At 37.6% G+C, this 16,503-nt stretch overlaps 1 long non-coding RNA gene across 1 annotated transcript in view; it reads left to right on the top strand.

Moving 5' to 3' along the window:
• The first annotated feature begins 3,578 nt into the window (after positions 1-3,578).
• LOC128639469 (uncharacterized) overlaps positions 3,579-16,503 on the top strand; it is a 48,952-nt gene continuing 36,027 nt past the window's right edge. The window contains exon 1 of the long non-coding RNA XR_008399206.1: positions 3,579-3,713. This is a non-coding gene — a long non-coding RNA (uncharacterized LOC128639469). The remainder of the gene's footprint in view (positions 3,714-16,503) is intronic.

The following is a 16,503-nucleotide window of genomic DNA, read 5'->3' as shown; positions in this document are numbered from 1 at the left end:
TGCACCAGTTTATAGTGTAATAAAATGCCTTGCATCAGTTTATAGAGTAATAAAATGCCTTGCACCAGTTTATAATGTAATAAAATGCCTTGCATCAGTTTATAGTGTAATAAAATGCCTTGCACCAGTGTATAGTGTAATAAAATGCCTTGCACCAGTTTATAGTGTAATAAAATGTCTTGCACCAGTTTATTTTGTAATAAAATGACTTGCACCAGTTTATAGTGTAATAAAATGCCTTGCACCAGTTTATATTGTAATACAATGCCTTGCACCAGTTTATAGTGTGATAAAATGCCTTGCACCAGTTTATAGTGTAATAAAATGCTTTTGCACCAGTTTATATTGTAATAAAATGCCGTGCACCAGTTTATATTGTAATAAAATGCTGTGCACCAGTTTATATTGTAATAAAATGCTGTGCACCAGTTTATAGTGTAATAAAATGCCTTGCACCAGTTTATAGTGTAATAAAATGCCTTGCACCAGTTTATAGTGTAATAAAATGCTTTTGCACCAGTTTATATTGTAATAAAATGCCGTGCACCAGTTTATATTGTAATAAAATACTGTGCACCAGTTTATATTGTAATAAAATGCTGTGCACCAGTTTATATTGTAATAAAATGCCTTGCACTAGTTTATATTGTAATAAAATGCCTTGCACCAGTTTATATTGTAATAAAATCCCTTGCACCAGTTTATATTGTAATAAAATGCCTTGCACCAGTTTATATTGTAATTAAATGCCTTGCACCAGTTTATATTGTAATTAAATGCCTTGCACCAGTTTATATTGTAATAAAATCCCTTGCACCAGTTTATATTGTAATAAAATGCCTTGCACCAGTTTATATTGTAATAAAATGACTTGCACCAGTTTATAGTGTAATAAAATGCCTTGCACCAGTTTATATTGTAATACAATGCCTTGCACCAGTTTATAGTGTGATAAAATGCCTTGCACCAGTTTATAGTGTAATAAAATGCTTTGCACCAGTTTATAGTGTAATAAAATGCCTTGCACCAGTTTATATTGTAATAAAATGCTGTGCACCAGTTTATATTGTAATAAAATGCCTTGCACCAGTTTATATTGTAATAAAATCCCTTGCACCAGTTTATGTTGTAATAAAATGCCTTACACCAGTTTATATTGTAATAAAATGCCTTGCACCAGTTTCATTTAAAAAATAAATAAAAAAAAAGTTATATTGTTTAGTTCTCCTTGTCCTCCTGGAGCAAAATAGCTGCACCCATAAGCACGTGCGTACAACGTAATTATACATAATTGTCTGATGTGCGTGCTGCATACAGGTTTCTGCAAAAGGGTGTGTAAATATAAATAGCAAGGAATAAATTGTTTAGCATCAAAAACTGATCTTTCATTTTGTCCAAGAGTTTCTCACTTTGTCTGAATTTTTACCACATTATTTGTTCATTAGCGGAAATTTGTTCACCCTTTATTTTCTATGGGGGGCATCTTCAAGACAACTCGTGAACATCTGGACAGCAGCTTAAAATGAAAGGGACATTACACAAATTACAAGACATTTCTGTTGTGTTGCTATATCAGCCAAGTCTTAACTAAAAACTAAAAATAAATTAATATGCTTTTTACTGCAATTTTTTTTTATCAATAGTCAAATTCCGCCCACCAGTTTGAAGGAGCCAATCCTGTTCACTAACAACAAGGTTAGCTACTGTCAGAAAGTTAGTATAAAATGCATTATTTTGCAGTTGTTATCTGATAAAGCCAATTAGGGACAGATATGAAGTAGAGTTAGCCTTGAGTCAGCAGGTGCATTTAAAGTTCTGAGGAATAGAAATGGCTTAATTACATGAAATGGGGGCAAAATAAGTAATGCAAATAAATTGCAAAGTTTGTCATTATGGATAATTAAACACTGTATGTAGTGAACCTTTAAATAAAGTTAAAGTAGTAGCTAGATCTTTTAATCATTTCCCATCTACAGAAGAATCTTTATTTGTTAAATAGCACAGATCATTTTATGCTTTCAAACAAATGCCAAGAATACAGTGAAATAAGGGATTTTGTTTTTTGCATTTGTCTAAATCTGAATGTGGATATCTATTAAACACATAGGGCTAGATTCCAAGTGGAGGGCTAAATTATTGCTAGTTTTCGGGAGCGCAATAATTAACCAGCCATTACAAGTGTCTGGTTATTGCTATCATGACCTCGTGGTAGCAATTAGTGCTACGAAAATTAACCAGAGATTAGATCTCTGATTAATTTTCTAAAAGTGCCCCAAATGCCCTCAAAATAGAGGGTATTGTAATTTTTTAGTAAAAAAAAATCTAGACAGTTTTGTGGCTCTAAAGTTGGTGGGAGTTGGGTGTTAGAAAAAAAAACAGCACTGAAAAGTGCCTTTACATTGTTGTCTATGGGAATTGTGTGTTCCTATAGACCACAATGTAAATATATATGTATATGATTATATACATATATATATATATATATATATACACATATTAACACATAAATAAAAATGCTGCCCATCGCTGCACTACATACCTCCTTCACTGCGCGAGGTTCTGATGCCGTCTGTGATGACATCAGAACTTGGCTCCCATAGGAACCTATAGAAGCGCGCTCTTGTGATTAACTTGTTGTAATCTGGCCTTTTGAGGCTGTAATATAAAATATTTAATTATGTGTAGAAAAAAATCTTTGCTGTTTAAAGTTAAAGTAAATCCTAGCATTTTACAAATGCTAGGATTGACTATTGAAACAAATAAAGGGCACTTTCATTCATGAAGTATAAGATACTTCATGTAGAAAGCTCCTTTATTTGATTCAATCGATCGCAGCTCTTTGCTCCTACAGCAGCGCATGGCTAAAAAAAAATTTGGGCTAAGAGGTGACATTTTCACCTCTTAGCCAATAGCTGTGCAGTAAATATGGCTCCCATGGGCACCAAGCCGGATTTACCACATGGCTATTGGCTAAGAGGTGAAAACGTCACCTCTTAGCCAAAAATTTTTTAGCCGTGGGCTGCTGTACAAGGTAAAAACGGTGATTTATTGAAACAAATAAAGGAACTCTCTACATAAAGTATCTCATACTTCATGAATGAAAGTGCCCTTTATTTGTTTCAATAGTAAATCCTAGCATTTGTAAAACGCTAGGATTTATTTTCACTTCAATTTCATTATTGGTTTTCTTCCCTCTTCCTGTAATTTAACTCTAAAGATTGTAGGCTTTCCAATATCTTTGAGTTTCTATTAACCCTGTTTAATAGTTACTATAGCATTGCTATATTCCACACAGTTAGGGTTGCAATATATCTCAGAAAGCCGTGAAAGTCACTGATTTTATTGCACGTGAAGACATTTTTTTCTACTCCTGCCCACACTGCGGCCATTTTTGTGGAGAGTCTACAGATTTACCTGTTCGTGTGATGCAATTCGGGCCTGCCCCCTGCATGATGGCCCCATCCAATTAGTTCCCGGAGCAGCTGAGAGTGATTATTCTTAGGCAGGAAGCGTAATAAAACTGTGCATGTGTGGGGTGTGTACAGAGGGATATTAGGAGCTGCTGTTGGCTTCCAGAAGCAGAACTGTGGCTCAGACAGTGGCTTTAATTGTTGTGTTGGACATTAGCAGCTGACTAGTGAGTCAGTCCGTATGGCGTGCATGTGCTGCTCTATTCTGGGTAGAAAGCCACAAGCAAGTCAGAGGAAAAGCTGGTGAGGTGCTTGAAATATTTATTATAATATTGTATGTGGTTATTGGTTAAGGGCCAGCCAGGCGATCTATTGTTTTCAGTTAATAGCTGAATCATATACAGCAACGTATTTGTGCAATGACAAGTCACGTGTGTTTTTTTCTGCAACAGTTCACAAAACCAATTGTCATCTCTTTTGGATATTTATATATTGTATGTTTGGCTTCCTGGTTTGTCAAATTACTGGTAACTTTAATCAATAAAATGATATAAAAACAAATGAATAAACATTAACTGCTACTTTAGTAGTATGTTCATTTTTTGTTGTTGTCAAAATTCTCCCCTCCCCCGAACCCCTCTTTTTAGTCAAATATCAATTTGTCCTGGTTTTGTGGATTATGGCAACCCTACACATAGCCATTGTATTCACACTTCATTTGTCCCTAATTTGTCCTCAGCAGAAGAAATTAGATACAGGGACCTAGGTTATAACACTGCGGCTCCTATTACTTTATTGAAACAAAAATTTTACTCTTATTTCTTCAATATTTAAACCACTAACACACTTGTAAAAAATCAATCTACATAGCATTCTCATGCCAATCTTTGCTTTGAATATATCATTATATTGAGCATTGATATCCCTTTAAATACGCAGTTATAAAAAAACAACACAGTAGTATGAGTTCCCAGTGCTCTCCTGTTTTATTAGCCGTGGCAAACCCTCCAGTGTTTCTTTTTTAAGTGTCTTCACTAAGATCCTGAGAAGTGATTACATAGCAGCGGCAGTGAGCTTTGCCAGGTTGGGAGAAAAAACAAACAAAAAAAAAAAAAACAGGATTTGGATAGTGCCCAGGACACATTATGAGAGGCAGAAATCAGTAAAGTGCTCCCTGCACAAGTGAATATATTCAGGCTTGTTACATCTCTCATATAGACGCCTTGGGGTGGCTTCTTTGGGATGTATGAGATTAGTATTCTACGTGCGGTACTAACAACAGCCAAGGCCGCTGGTCTGGGTGCACAGAGTCATTTTACAGGCAATCTCCCTGTGTGTCAGAGCTCATTAGAGTCGTAATCACAAACACGGCGAGGTGCGCAATGTTCGAGGCCATCCTGGTGTATTTACGTCAATTTAGTTCTGTTCCAACCATTAGTAAAAGTATTTGCTTAGTCTAAAGGAGGCTGGTTCTGTGTGCGACTTACAGTACTAGTAATATAGTGTACCAGTAGCAACAAGGAAAGAACAATTATGTTTCTGTTTTTAAAGGGATATGAAAACCAATTTTTTTTCTTTCAGCACCAATTTTTGGTTCAGCACACTGGGTAATGCTTGCTGATTGGTGGCTACATGTAGCCACTAATCGGGAAAGCTCTACCCAGTGTGCTGAACCAAACATGGTCCGGCTCCTAAGCTTACATTCCTGATTTTTCAGACCAAAAGAATGAAGAAAAATTGATAATAGGAGTAAATTAGAAAGTTGCTTAAAATTGCTGCTTTATCTGAAAGAAAAATTATTGGGTTTTATATCCCTTAAAGGGATATGGATAAAAAAAAACTTGTGCTAATTGTATTGCTGTGAAATTGTTTGCTGGTAATGATGTAGTTAACCTCTACAATTGGGTTAATTCCCTGCTGCCAGAGGACATAGCAAGTGATTGTTGGCTACATGTTTATGTTGCTCCTGACATAATTACAAGGCATTAGTTTATTCTTCCAATATAGATTAACATACAAATTGAGTGTAAAAAACTTTCAGGATGAATTAACACCTTGTTTGCTGCAATTGTTCTTAATACACAACCACCCTCAATAGACAAACTCTCCCCCCCCCCCCCCGGCAAACACCCACCAACATGCTTTATCTAGGGGAGCCAAACTGGACATGTTACTTAAGTAAACACAACTAGCCACTGGCACTTTGTTAGCAAAACCTTTATTGTTTTACTGAACCTTATCTTTGTCTTCTATTAGAGTAACATATCAGCAGAGTGTGAACTCTATTAGAACAAATTAACACTTGTTTTTAATGGGCAAACTCCACCAACCACTTCTCTAATTTGGATAAGGTAATCCAGACCTGAGTCTGCTGATGACTGAGCTTTTCGTGTCATTTAGTTTTAGCCAACAAGATAAGATAACACACAATAAATTAAGGAGATAAATGTGATAGGGGCTTGGCTTGTGAATCCTGTCATGTGCTTTGTCAGTTCTCAGGATTGGAAATTCCACAAATGTCAGAGTTAAATGATAGGAAAAGGGGCAAAAATAATAATGAAATATGTTTTTATTATAATTTCAAGGTGTTTACCGACCTTTTAACTCTTTCATGTCCCTTCAAACATATAGTTCATGTTAGGCCCCACTGATAAATGTGTGTTTTAAAATCTGTCTACTTAAGGGATATGAAACCCCCCCAAAATATTTTGTGATTCAGACAGAACGTACCATTTAAACAAAGTTTCCATTTTACTTCTAATATCAAATGTGCTTCATTCCTTTGGTATTCTTTGTGGAAGAGATACCTAGGTAGGCATCTGTAGCACTACATGGCTGGAAACAGTGCTGACCTCTAGTGCTGTTGCACGTGGATAACATTCTTGCAAAGCGGGAAAAAGTTTCCTGACAGAAGGACTTCCGTTGGGGGAGGAGCCATGCAACTTACCTGCATGCCGGTGCTGTGAGAGGACGCTGTGTGATCAGCTCCCCACTCTCCGCCACTTGCCTTGGGAGCTGCTGAGGTTATTGAGTGTGGCGCTCAGCTGGGTCTCGACCCGCGTTAGAGCTTGAAGTCCCGATTAGCCGTTTGGCAGCAGCTGCTCGGCAGTTGCTTTTATGTTTTATACTTCTTAGAAGAAAAGGCCCTTCTTGCTACAAGTCTTTGAGGTTAAAGATCTACCTTGGCGAAATTGGTACAGTCTGTGAGGGACCGGACCTGACTGAAACAACATCTGTTTTCCCGGCCGGTAACCTTACCTGGCGTGTATAAGCTCAGTGTGATATCAAGAAGGAAGCTGCTGGCGGCGGGGATTGTGTGTCAGACCTGGACTTGGCGCCGCTTCTTCAGATGCTCCCTGGTGAGCAATAGTCTGAACTTAGTCCTGTGCTAAGCATACAACATTGAGTTTAGCAGCCTACTCCGGATTGACTTCCTCTGCTGGTATGTGTGCCTAATACCTTGAGTTAGCCGAAATAGCGGCTTGTCTACGAAACCCGGTACCGGGTCACACCCCCGGAGGCTCCCTGGTGAGCGGCTGAAGCAAATCAAGTTTGTTCCTGTCGGCGAAAATCTTTCGTTAGCTGACGGTTGATCTGTCCTTCTGGTATGTGTGCCTATTCCTGGAGTCAGCAGAAATAGCGGTTGGTCTACGGAACCCGGTATCAGGTCACACCTTCGGAGGCTCCCTGGTGAGCGGCTGGAATAAATTAAGTTTGTCCCTGTCGGCGGAAATCCTTCGTTAGCCGACAAGGGGATAGAAGCAGGTACAGGCTCTCTGAGGTATTGGGATCTACATTCATTTTAAGGTAGCCCTGTTGACTTGTTTCTTTGAACTTTTGTCGTTAGCGGCACTGAATATAGCCGCAGGGGTAAAGTATAAGCTCTTCCATTGGGGCCAATACATTGTGGTGAACTTTGTCTCATTTAAAGAAAATGGTCGCAAATGGTAAGGGCCCGTTTTTCGCATAAGGATTCTATCATTCCCGGCTAAGTAAGAGGTAGTGCACCCCACAGGAGTGGGATAGTGCGACAGGTCCCTGACTTTCCAGCCCTGCACCCCAGTGCTGTTAATACCGGCTCCTAGAACTATACTTTTGGGACACTGGGTGTCTGTGCTTTTGGACCTCATTTTATACAGGATTTACAATCCAAGTACAATCATTTAGTTCAGTTCAAAGTTAATTGATTCTATATAAAAGTTCTGCCTCTTTTTATAAATATATGTTTAGCGGTGGTAAGATTCAAGTTTTTGTTAGGTGAAATTACTGAAACAAGTTATTCTCCTTTCCTAAGATCAGGAAAGGGATTGGTAGAAATAAAGGAAGGGTAATGTATCAGTGAAAGATCATCCCCAGACCTCCCTGATCTCTTATTTCAGCTGGTGTTCTCCTTCTTTAGCTGCATGAGATAATACACATTGTACAGATGCATTTCAATGTTATGAAAAAATGTATTATCTTATAGAGGTTGTTTAGATGCATTCTAATGTAATGTCCTGCTAGCAACACTAACTCAGATTCCCATTTTTTCAGCAATTTAAAAATTGTTGCAGACTGTGAGATTCAATTTGATTTGTTTCTTAAATGATTGCTGGCCAATTTGGGTTCTTCTTTTTTTCAGCTACTGGGAGAACTATTTAGCTAGGTATATACATTATTCTCAGAGTGCTATTACCAATCTGGGTTAAGTGATCTTTAGCATGAACCTATAAAATCATCTTTAGTATTTTTAGGTAGAACAATTTAACCTTTGGGTGCTATCCAAAAAAGCAGTGGTCCTGGTCTCTATCCATAGTGGCCTGTTGTGAATTCTTCTCTACTAATCCTCTCTTTTTTCTTGTGTTGGAGTATTACTGTTAAATCATAATTATTTCTGTAGTGAATTTATAATCTAGAGTTCTTATATACGAATTTAGCTGGTGAGATTATTATCGTTACTCTGCTCTTTTCACGTATTATTAAGCTGTACACCAGAGCACTTCACAATTTTATTTTTCTTTCACTTTTCACTCTTTATATGTCGTAGGGACATATCCTAATAACAATTAGATATTCACTTCACTTGGAGAGTTTGGTTTCCTCCGGTTCTGCGGTATCACTCAGGGTTTTTTTTTTTCTTGTTTTTTTTTTTTTCTTTTCTTCACTCTTGCACTCTTGTCACTTTTTTGTTTTGTTTTTTTAGCACGCACGATTGTTTCACTTCTATATTGTTCTTTCTAATTTATGGATACATTTTTATCACAGGGGAAATCTTCCTCTCCCAGAATGCCGAGTAAAGTTAAAGATAAAAAAGCTAAAGTTCCCGAAGCCAGCTTCGATAATACGATAGAACCAGTGTCTAATCCCGCTGACTCTCTGATTGCTCAACTATCTGATCTATTTTCACCTCAATTTGATATGATTAAAAAAGAGTTGGGCTCAATCTCATCTGAAATTTCAGCACTTTCAGCGGAAGTAAGACAATTTTCTACTAGAATGCAGGAAGCAGAGAGTAGGATTTCTGATCTAGTGTATATGTAAGATACTGAATTTTCAGGATAAAATAGAAGTAATGAAGCTATTTAAAAAATTAAAGGATCCTCTAATTTTTGGTAACAATAAAGTACTCTTGTTTCAGGACTTTTCTGCAGAGACCTCGCAGAGGAGGCGGACGATGGCTCCCCTCTGTACTCAACTCATTAATAAAGGTATTCAAGCCCGAATGATTTATCCGGCTAAAATAATAATTGAGTACGGAGGATCTCGCCTGACCTTCTCTGAGGTGGGAGAAGTAAAAGAATTTCTCAAAGATAAATAAGGTTGACATTAGTCAGTTTAATTATGGTTACATTTTTTTTTTTTAAAGGTCACAAGTGTTTTTTAGAAATTTGAGGTGCCCTTTTATATGGGATTCTATGTTTGATAAAATTGACCGACAGACTGTTAAAAGTAAAGACTTTTTGTTATTATCTTGTAAAGGTATAGATGCCTTTTGGTTGTTTAATCGTTTTATACTTATATGGTTTTGTGTGTTTTTTTTTTCTTTATTTTTTTTTTCTCTCTTTCCTCCCCTCCCCCTCCTATTAAGGATCTTTAGAGATAAGCAGTTCATATTAATTGATGGACGTTAAGATAACCTCCTGGAATGTGGGAGGAATCTCTTCGCCTTCTAAACGTAAACTTATTATTAAACTCCTAGCAGGGAAGAATCCTGATATTTCCTTCCTTCAAGAAACTCATCTGGATGGCCATGAAGCCAATAAACTTAAGATCAAATGGGTAGGGGAGGTAATTGCATCTTCAGTCAGAGGTAGGAAATGTGGGGTTGTGATTTTGATAAACAAGTCGCTTGATTATAAGGTTATTCAGGCGGAGATAGACCCAGAAGCCAGATTCATTATTTTACACATTTATATAAATAAGACTAAATTTATTCTGTGTAATATTTATGGCCCCAACAAATTTAAGCCTGAATTTTGGGATAAAATTAAAATTAAGTTGTTTCCATATACTAAAGAGAACTTGATAATTGGGGGGGGACTTCAACATGACCCTATATCCGGAAGTGGACAGGCTTTCATCTAAAAACATGTCAGTAAATAAGAGAAGTTCAAAATATTTGTTAAAATTTTGTCAGAAGTTACAGGTTCATGATGTGTGGCGCGGGTTGAACCCGGATGTACAAAACTTTACCTGTGAATCTAAAGCGCACAGGACGTTTTCTCGCATAGATTTGTTTTTGACTTCAATCTCTTTTTCCAGTGGCAAATTAGAGGCTGAAATTGGTGAGATTATGATCTCTGACCATGCAATAATCTCTGTCTCGCTGCGTTCGCAAGATAGGTGTGGCAGTAAGAGCCATAGATTTTTCTATCCCAGGTTTTTATCTAACGACCCTAGATTTATCTGTTGGTTAAAAGGAAAATGGGATGAATACGTCGGGTTTAATTCGGCATACCAGTATAAAATTCAAACCTTCTGGGAAGCTGGAAAAGCGGTTTTACGGGGTGAAATAAAGGGATTTCTGCATACTAGGAATAAGAAGATCCGAGCTAGAGATGTCCAACTATCTAACCAGGTCAGAAATGCTTTTAGGAATTTTCGGGGTCTACCTTCTAGGAATAATTGGAATTTATATATAAACGCCAAGAAGGAAAGAGATTCCGTCCTGCGACAAAAACATCAGGAAGAAGAGCTAAAAATCAATTTACGATATAAGAGCATTCATGGTAGTTCAGCCAAAAGTTTGGCGAGATTAGTCAAAGCCAAGAAAAATAAAAATCTTATTCCTGTGATACAGCACATGGGTAGAGGCACCTCAGATACGGAAGAAATAGCAGAAATTTTCCATGATTTTTACCAATGTTTATATGCTGAAGGAGATTCTAATTATGACAATGAAATAAACTTTTGGTCCTCGATCGTGGTACCTAAAATTCAATCAGAAGAGTTAGATATATTGAATGCCCCTATCTCAGCCGAGGAAATTAGCAGTGCAATATCCCGGGCTAAGTTGAACAAGGCAGCAGGTCCTGATGGGCTCCCAATAGAATTTTATAAAACATTATCTGAGCTGCTTGTTCCTATATTAGAGAAGCTATATAATAGCTATTACATATCAGGCAATATACCTTCCTCGTTTTTCTCGGCTGCCAATATCTCCTTAATTCTTAAAAAGGGGAAAAACCTGGAGGACCCGGCTTCTTATAGGCCTATCTCAGTCCTTAACGCAGACTATAAAATCCTGGCTTCCATTTTATCCTGCAGATTGGTTCTATGTCTGGAGAGACTCATCCACACAGACCAGGTGGGCTTCATGCCATCTCGGTGCTCTTCTAAGAATATAAGGAAATTAACAACATTGGTTGATTTTATCTGGAATTCAGAGCAGGGTAGGGAGAGGTCTGATCTAAAAAATGTAGCGGTTCTTACATTAGATGCAGTCAAAGCTTTTGATTGCATCTCTTGGAAACATATGTTCTCAGCTCTTGGCAAATTTGGTTTTAGCGGTAATTTTCCTGATTTTGTTCGAAAGATTTATCAGAAACCTATCTCATACTTATTAGTTAATGGTACGATTTCCCCCGAGATCCCTTTACACAGAGGAACAAGACAGGGGTGCCCTCTTTCGCCCTTGCTCTTTAACATTGTATTAGAACCTCTGGCTATCAAGTTTCGTGAGATTCTCCCTGGGATCCCATTAGGAGGTCAAAATTTGAAAATACTTCTTTATGCTGACGATATTTTACTTTTTCTTAATAAACCAGCTGACACTATCCCAAAGGTGATATCTGCGATAAATCAATTTAGTACCTTTGCAGGCTATAAGGTCAATATGGAAAAGAGTGAATTGATGTGGCTTGGGACACAGTGCCCTAACCAACCTGTAACAATCTTCCATAAAGTAGATGCTATTCGATATTTGGGATTAGAGATTAATAGAAATCCGAAACTCTGGTACCAGGCCAACTTCGGTTGGCTATTTCAGAAAATTCAAGAGGATCTTAAGATTTGGGCAGCATTCCCTTTATCACTTACAGCTTCTGTAACCTTGATTAAAACTATAATTTTTCCTAAAATCCTTTATTATTTGCAAAATCTACCTCTCCTGATTCTGAATAAGGATTTGAAGAAACTGGCAGCCTGGTTTTAAAAATTCATTTGGAAAGGCAAAAAGCCACGATTATCGCTTAATAGTCTTACGCAAAAATATATTGGTGCGGGCCTGGCTTTGCCCAATATCAGACTATACAATTATGCTGCTTTGGTCAAGATTATTTTTGATTGGGTCTCCCGGGCGGAGCTAGTGACTACCTTGGAGCTTGAGTCATATTTCGTGAAACCATGGGCGCTAGAAGCCCTGATTCATTGTTCTCCCCAATCTCTTCCGCCGGAGATATCCGTACTAATGTCATTTAAGAATATTATTGTAGCTTGGAATAGACTTTGTAAACTGCTCAAAATTGATTCTTCCTTCTCTGAATACCTTCCGATCAGGGGGAATCCCCAGTTTCTTCCGGGCTTAGATCAGAAATGTTTTTATGAGTGGCAGGTTAAAGGGTTAGAATATGTTCATCAATTAGTTAATGAAGACTTACTGATGTTCCCCTGGGAAACATTACGGGAACAATTTTCTCTGTCCAGACAGCATCGGTTCGCATATTTTCAGACTCGACATTTTATCAATGCTCAGAATTGCCACTCTGGTGAGAGAGGTGACTGGTTTGAGCTTAAGACTTGTATTAGAAAATGTATTCTTGGTGACTCATCAATCTCACTAATTTATGACATTATGCTGACTAAGCAAGGCATGCTGGAGGAAGATAAGCGGATTAAATTCTGGCTTCCATACATTAGTTCTATAGATCCAGAGGGAATAAGTGATAGTCTTGCGAGAGTGGCAAAACTTCTGGTGCCTACAAATTGGAAAGAATCCCATTTGAAATTATTAAATAATGCTTATATTTCGCCGGCTTCAATGGCCAAATATTTTCCTAATAAAAATTTTCAATGTGAACATTGTGCATATACCCGGGCTGACCTCTGCCACATGTTATGGGCCTGTCCAAAGATCTCTCAATTATGGTTGAAAGTCCAATTCTGGTATAATAGGGTCTTTGCAAGCTCTATTGTCCTCTAACTTGAAAAGATAGTATTGCTTTTTCCGGAGATAAGAGGAAGGGAGAGAATGCGTACCCTAAATACAATTATTCTAACAGTTAGATACAATATTTTTAAAAAATGGATTGCAAAGAGTCCTCCCAGTTTGACACAAGTCATAGGGGATATTCAAGCCAAGATTATTTTTGAATCCTTTCATTCTCAGTTTGTATCTGAAAGGAAAATTAAGGAGTTTTTAACAGGCTGGGCGCCGGTTATTAAGACTTATCTAAGTGCTGTACAGAGACAGATTCTGAGACCTTTTTTGGCTTCAGTTAGTTTCGCAGAATTAGTTCTACATGGCGAGTTTCCTGATACTTGGATTAGAAATAGGATTTCGGTGGAATAAACTTTGACAAAAAAAATTGATATCCTAGATGCTGGTTAGTACTCTTGGCTATGGGAGTAGGAGGGGTGGATCTTTTGTTTTTTTCACCTTAGTTTTTTTTTTTTTTTTTTTTTTTCTTTTCTTTCGCTTTCTTCTTCTTTTTTTATTTAGTTTTGAAAATTAGCTTCTTTATTACTTGATCGTAGTCGTTGTTGATTCTAGAAAGATCATTAACATTGTTATGACTGCCTAATATTGTTTTTGTATTGATACGTCAATGATTTATGCTGGTCCTGCGAGATCATGGTCGTCCTGCGTGACGTACATATGCAGAACAGATGTTATTTTCTTTGTTTTATTTTGATTTACTCTGTCAGTTATATGGCTAAGTTTAATAAAAATATTTAAAAGAAAAAAAACATTCTTGCAAAGCTGCTGCCATATAGTGCTCGAGAAATGTGCACGCTCCTGAGCTTACAGGAACAGTCAAGTCTAAAGTAAACTTTCATGATTTAAATACGGCATGTCATTTTAAACAACTTTCCAATTTACTTTAATCCCCAATTTTGTTTTGTTCTCTTGGTATTCTTAGTTGAAAGCTAAACCTTGGTAGGCTCATATGCAAATTTCTTAGACCTTGAAGGCCACCTCTAATCTGAATGCATTTTGACCACTAGAGGGCATTAGTTCATGTGTGTCATATAGATAACATTGAGCTCATGCAAGTGAAGTTACCTAGGAGTCAGCACTGATTGGCTAAAATGCAAGTCTGTCAAAATAAGTGAAATAAGGGGGCAGTTTGCAGAGGCTTAGATACAAGGTAATTACAGAGGTAAAATGTGTATTATTATAACTGTGTTGGTTTTGCAAAACCGGGGAATTGGTAATAAAGGGATTATCTATGTTTTTAAACAATAACAATTCTGGTGTTGACTGTCCCTTTAAGTACCTGCTTTTCAACAAAAGATACCAAAGAAAATTTGATAATCAAAGCAAATGAGAACGTTGTTTAAAATTGCTGCTCTGAATCATGAAAGTAACATTTTGGGTTTCATGTCTAACTTTTCATTCCTGAGATTTTGCTGCCTCAGTGACACTCAGTGTAGGGAAATATGTCATATGACAGTAAAGTTTGTGCACAGTGATAAGTATCATATTCTACCTTGGTCTTGTTGTTAAAGGGAAAAAAAACAACTTATCATTTTTGCAATAATATAAGTTTCTAAACATATATGATAAACCAGACAGTTACTGTGTTGTATGTCTCTTTAAAACCCCCCAGAACCAATTACGGTAAAACATGTTTGTTACTGATTGTTACGTTACAGGTTTCTTGCATTTGCTGCAATGAAAGTGGAAATGTTCTTCACTTAGAATGCAGAAGGTCAGTGATAACACTGTGATGTTATGCTGCAGTTTTTGGGATAATTTCCAACGCGTTTTCGGGACTTGTTGTTCGCGTGACCGCAGCAAATAGTTTAAAAGTGTGTTAGTAATTATGGCATTTGTGTAGAGCTTTAAAGGGACATTCTAGAGTAAAAATATTATTATTATTATTAGCATATTTTATTTTTAAACAAATTACTTTATCTTACTATGAGTTCAAATACATAATTATCTCTGTGCTCCTGGGCCAAATAAGAATACAACTAGTGAGGCCAATCAGGAATAGGCAAACATTGGTATGATCCAATTAGTCTTTATCCTAATATGAGGGTATTCCAAGAGTTTTAGTTTGCCTTCATGCCCCCCACCCCCTAGACACTGTTAGGACGCTCCATGCCATTCTAAAAGTGCTGGGCTTACTGAACGCCTTTAGGACAGCATGGATCGTCCTAACTTTTGCGGCATCCTGCTCCTTTTTTTGCACAAACTCTGACTGATCTGGCTGGGGGATGTGCCTAGCAATGCAGGAGCCAATCAGCACCATTTTTGAAGCGCATGATCAGTGTCAAGTGCTACCTTTTTGTTCCTTTTTTGTTTACCATTCAAACTTGAACATATGCGACTGTCCTGAAGGGGTTAATCCCTTTTTTGAACAAGTTAAAGATACATTGTAATGTAAATTATTTCCCTTTAATGTGTTCCCAATGGTCCATTTTACTTGCTGGAGTGTATTGGTTTACAAAAGTTAATTTATCTTTATTTTGTCATCTAAAATAGCTGAATTGTGTTGACCCCCCCTACCTAGACTGGAAATCTCAATACTGCCGTATTGGCTTTAAAAAAGCTGTGTGAAAAAGACATCAGCACAAATCAACTGCCCAGGGGGGGGGGGGGGGGGGGGGGGAGAGCCCAGCCCAATTGAAAGGGTGTTCCTGCAGCTGCTTGTGATACAATGTATTCTTATTACTTTCCTAAGTACCTTGTGCCTTTAACCCTTTTTATGCCAATACATAAGTTTAATTGTAATAGCAGCTCTTTCACATGCATGATATATGAGTAGAATATACATTTAACACAAAGAGGCCTATGTAACAAAGGTCTTGCGGACCTGATACGACAGTGCGGATCAGGTCCGCAAGACCTCGCTGAATGCGGAGAGCAATACGCTCTCCGTATTCAGCATTGCACCAGCAGCTCACAAGAGCTGCTGGTGCAACGCCGCCCACTGCAGACTCGCGGCCAATCAGGGGGGTGTCAATCAACCCGATCGTACTTGGTCGGGTTGAATTGTGGCGATTCATACCGCTGCTTCATAACTGGTGTTTCTGGCGAGTCTGAAGACTCAAAAAAGTGGGGGGTGGGGTGCGCTCAAAAGAGAGCTGTGAGTGGGACTATCTTTATTATGTGACTAAAGAACCAATATTTGGTGAGGGGTAGGGTGCATACAATAGTAGCCCAATAAATGAATTTCTAATTAAAAATAATTTGTTGTTGACAATCTATAATGAATATTATAGAAATGGATATAAAGAATGGATATTATAGGTCTCCAAGGTGTGGGTCTGTGTTCTAATTGAGCTTGTGTGTTCTAATTAAACTCGTGTGTCCTACATGGCGTATGCACTATATTCAAGGTGGAGTCATTGAATGAATATGATTAAACTTCTAATAAAATAGATAGTGAATGAATGTGATTGAACTTCTAATAAAGTAGATAATGATCTTAGCAATTCCTATGGT

This window comes from Bombina bombina, chromosome 9, assembly GCF_027579735.1.
Source record: "Bombina bombina isolate aBomBom1 chromosome 9, aBomBom1.pri, whole genome shotgun sequence".
Taxonomy (NCBI): Eukaryota; Metazoa; Chordata; class Amphibia; order Anura; family Bombinatoridae; genus Bombina; species Bombina bombina.
The sequence above is the reverse complement of the archived record's forward strand: the minus strand, read 5'-3'. Positions and strand labels throughout refer to the sequence as shown.